A 4,911-nucleotide genomic window follows, 5' to 3' on the forward strand; every position below is an offset into this window, starting at 1 on the left:
CGCTTTTATGGCCCCCAGCGCGCGCGGGCGCCCTGCGAGTGGGCGGGGATGAGGCTGTCAGGGCCGCGCCAGGAACCCACGACTGTGTCACCTGGCTGGGCGCGCTGCGCGCCGGCTGCGCGATCGATCTTTGCCTTCCTGGCCAGCAGCCGAGCGCAGGTCCAGCCTTTGCTCCAGCACCTCTGGCGGCGTGACAGGCGGGGAGGTGACTGTTTCCAGATCAGATGGCCCCTTCCTTCCCAGTGGCTCCCCTACACACACACACACGCACACACACACTCACACGGGATGCTGCTTTTTCCTCTGCATCTAAGTTTTGAACTGAATCCCCATGTCTTGGCTATTGAGGACGGAGCGGGGGTTGGAGCAGGGGCATGGCACACCAGTGATTTTCACTTTGTGGTGGTTTTCACAACCTTGTGCAGATACTGGAGACCAGAAGGGAACCCTGCCCGGAGCCCTCTGCAGCCTGTCATTTCAAGGCTGGGACGTAGGAACTTTGCTGGCGCTTATCTTTCCTATCAGGATGGGTTGTTTGTCAACTGGAGAGTGCCCGACGAGAGCTGTCAGCAAGGACTCCACAGGATTAATGGAGTTGCTGGGAGCCTGGTGAATTGTTGGCTCAATGAAATGCTTATTTGTTGAATCATAGGAGCTCTGGAGGCTCTGGAGGCTCCCTGCCCTCCAGGAACTTGAGTAAGAGCTGTGTGCTCAGATGCACTCAGCCAGGGATAGTCCTCTGGCTTGGTGTCTTGTCTAGTGTCTTTCTGTCTGTCTGTCTGCCTGTCTCTCTTTTTGCATTATCACTTGCAGGCTTCAGTTTTAATTCTGTAAATTTAATACCTAGCTGGTATTTATTTTCATGAACAAAGCAATCGCAGCACTTGGGGACATGGAAGTCAGGCGAAAGAGCAAAGCTCACAGCAGAATGAGCCCTTGGTGCATTTCCTCGCTGCCTGCAGAAGGAGCTGCTCCCCTGGGAAGGACACAGGCTCAACAGGGAAGGCATTTTTCGGGAGACTGGGTAAAACAGACCTGTGAGTCAGCCATTGAAGCAGAAGTCTTTTTTTTTTTTTTAACAATTTATTTGTGTATGCATACAAGAGCTAGGGTGTAGGCGAGAGGTGTGGGAGGGGGAGAGGGTTCACCAGAGACAGAGCAGGGAGCAGAACAGGCAGACTGACTGAAATACACTGCTGAGGGGATCAGCAGGCAAGACAGGAGAGGTCTGCTGTGCCATATGGGTAGCTCCCCTGCTGGTCGGGATCAAATCCATGCTGCAGAGGCTGCGGACAGCTTCACAGCACTGCGCTCAACCTCCTGCGCCGTCAGAGAGGCCCAGCAACAGTTTCTTTATCAGAAAATAACTAACTAAATAGACAGAGAAGGAGCTGCAGAGAGCAAAGTTGTACCACACATGGGGAAGCCTGTATAAAGGGTGGTTAGGAGCATTCCTTGTGGTGCAAGGGGTTAAGTCGCAACTCTGTGAAGCTATCCACAGCTACTGCAGCACGAGTTCCATCCCAGGCCGGGGAGGTGACCCACATGGCACAGCAGACCTCTCCTGTCTTGCCCGCTGCTCCCCTCAGCAGTGTATTTCAGTAGATCTGCCTGTTCTGCTCCCCACTCTGTCTCTGGTGAATCCTTTCACCCCTCCCTCCCCCTGCTGCACCTCTGGCCTGCACCCTGGCTCTTGTATGCATAAATAAATAAATCTTTAAAAAAAAAAAAGAAGGGGTGGTTAGGAATGCAAAGCACTCTGATGAGCATAAGGTCAAAGAAGATGGAGAGATACTTTGCATTTTTCCCAGAGATAATTGGTGTGCATAAATGTCAAAGGCGCAAATGCGCCAAAGGCACAGAAACCAGTGGTTGAAATTGAAGGTTAAAATAGCTGGTGAAAAGACAGGTGTTGGTGGGTTCAAGACTTACATTCCATGGAAAGAGAAAGTTTGGAAAGATTAGAGGGCATTGGTTTTGTTTTTAAGAAAGGAGAGGGGATTGGGCATTGTCGGGAATGGGCAAATACGGAGAGGACAGGGGATTTTTTTTTTAATAGAGGCATGTTTTTATTTATTTATTTGTTTGTTTGTTTATACATGCACTGGGTACAGTCAGAAGTGCGGGAGGGTGAGAGAATTCACCAGAGCCAGAGCGGGGAGCAGAGCAGGCAGAAGGACCGAAGTACACTGCTGAGGGGAGCAGCGGGCAGCAGGAGAGGTCTGCACGCCACGTGGGACCCTCCTCCGGAGCAGCTGGGGATCGAACAGGCGCCACAGAGGCCGCAGGCGGGCAGCTTCGCAACCCAGCGCTCAACCGCTGTGCCACCGGGGAGGCCCGAGGACAGGGGATTTTTAAGGCAGTGATGCTACTTTGCATGGTACTGTGGTGATGGTGGACAGCTGTTATCAGACATTTGTTAAAATCATAGAGCTCAGCAGCGTGAACTCTAAGGTAAACTGTGCCTTAGCTAGTCATAAAGTATCAGTATCAGCTCATCAGTCATCACAATGGAGCCATTTCAATGCAAGATGTTCAGAATAGGAGAAGATAGAGGAGGAATTCTAGAACTGCCTTAAAAATAAAATCTATTCATTTAAAAAATAAATAATATAAAAGAAAGAACAGGAGGACTGATTCAAGTTACAAGTTCAGGAGTCAATGAAATTGAGAAGACTTGGAAGCTGTAGGGGGTGGGCAGACAGCACAAAAAAGCAATAACTTTTTTTTAAGATTTATTTATTTATGCATACACAAATGGGGGTGCAGACCAGAGGTGTGGGAGGGGGTGAGCAGGTTCACCAGAAAGAGTGGGGAGCAGAACAGGCAGATCTACTGAAATGCACTGCTTGGGGGAGAAAGGGGTGAGACAGGAGAGGTCTGCTGCACCATGTTTGTATCTCCCTGGCTGGGGATCGAACTCCTGCTGCAGCAGATGCAGATACCTTCACAGTGCTGTGCTTAGTCCCTTCCCACGCCCTTGCAAAAAAATAAATCAAGAACTTTGGATGCAGATAAAATGGGTTTTGGTCTTGACTCTGCACCCTAGCAGTTGTGTGACTGTGTGTCTCTAGATCCCTAATAGTAAAATAACGATTTCTGTAAGAATATGGTGATTTAATTAAATGCATATAAAGCACTATTTCAGTGTCTGGCACAAACTAACAGCATTGTATTAGTACTGATCATTTCTGGTTTAATAATAAATAATACATCTGAGACAGAGAAAAATGTGTTCCCTTTCCTTGCTCTCAGTTTCCATTGTCATTGCTTTTTTTTCAGAGGCTTATACCTTCGCCTGTGGCAGCAACAGCAGTTGGCATCCTGATTTATTTCCCCAGATTTCTAAATCCAATTAAGTGTGGTTTTGCATTGGACACTGAAACCCAGCACATGTTCTAAAATGTAGCTCTGATCATATTTAGATATTCTCAGGTCTAATATCCTTACACGATTGAAATTTCAGACATTGGTTTGGAGGTGTCCCATGCCCCATACCGCTCCTGGAACCCCCCTTGACACGCTTGGAAACTATCAGTTAAAACCTCCACCCTCTCCAAGCCCTCCTGCCTTTGCCATGGGCTTATTGGTCATTAGTATCCTTCCTCTCTCCTCCCTCTTTCCTCACATGTCTTCCCAGCCAGCTATGGAAATTCTACCAGTGAACTACAATTGCATTATTATAATTTCCTTACTCTGAGTGTCTTCCAGGAGAGCTGTGTTTTTTTCCAGATAGTTCAGCATCCAGCCCTGGGCCGCCCTAAGTGTGTACTGCACATAGGCTTTGTGAAGACAAATACAAATAAATATGAGTTCTGTGTTCAAGAGAAGAAAGAAAATTTGAACTAGATGGTGCAATTTCTCGCATATTATGAATACCTTACTTAAAATAAAATTGAAAGAAAATACAGTGGTTTGATATTTTGAAGAAGGATGGTTTGCTATTTTATCATGTTTTGTGAAGAATGCATTTTGATTTAAAAGTAGCCAGAATTATAAACAGTTTGTTCTAAAACCAAATCATGTCTTCTACCCAGGAAACAGATCCCCCCACAACCCTGTGGTTTTGATAGACATTTCTCACTTCTGTATTCATAGAAGTTATTCAGTTTCTCTTTTGTTAGCTTTTATTTCTATTGTTATTGTGATTTGCATTATTAAAATCATTGTTCCTTATGGTGTGGTAACATACACCTAAAGAGGTGGGATCCTGTATTCCTGAAGTGTATACAATGTTGTAAACCAATGTTACCACAGTAAAAAAAAAAAAAATTACCAAAACAAACAAACAAGCAAACACAATTCTTTGCTAAAACTAAGTTAAATCTTCAACAAGACATCATTAATATTTACAGCTTATTTGCCTTGCTGTATTATATAGCATTTCTATTTACAAGCTATATCTTAGTTTTTTGAGTAAAGTACCCTTAAAATGAAAAAGAAAATGATACAAAATTAAGTAACAGTGAAATTTAAAATAATACTTTTCTAAATGCAATTGAAGATTTTGAGTGTTGAACATTTACTCAGGGGACAGGTATCCCATCAAGGCTAAAAACAGTTCTGGAATCAGACTGCCTGCCTGGATTTGAATCTAATTCTCTACTACCTATTAGCTGTGTGACCTTGGGCAAGTTACTTCTCTTCTCTGAATCTCAGTTCCCTGGTGAGGATGATAATAGTAACTAATTGATAAAGTTCTTGTGAAAAGTCTGCTGAATTAAATAGAAATCAAGTGTTTAGATCAGTGACTGGCACAGAACAAATGTTATGTAAATGTTATTATCACTAAACACTATACATATTTAATTGCATTTATTATTTACAACCAAACTGTGAGGTAGTTATGATTGTGGTCATTTTATGGATGAGGAAAACAGGTTTGGGGAGGTTAGGGAATTTAGCCAAGGT

Source organism: Talpa occidentalis, unplaced genomic scaffold, assembly GCF_014898055.3.
Source record: "Talpa occidentalis isolate TD23 unplaced genomic scaffold, MPIMG_talOcc4v2.1 talOcc4.4, whole genome shotgun sequence".
Taxonomy (NCBI): domain Eukaryota; kingdom Metazoa; phylum Chordata; class Mammalia; order Eulipotyphla; family Talpidae; genus Talpa; species Talpa occidentalis.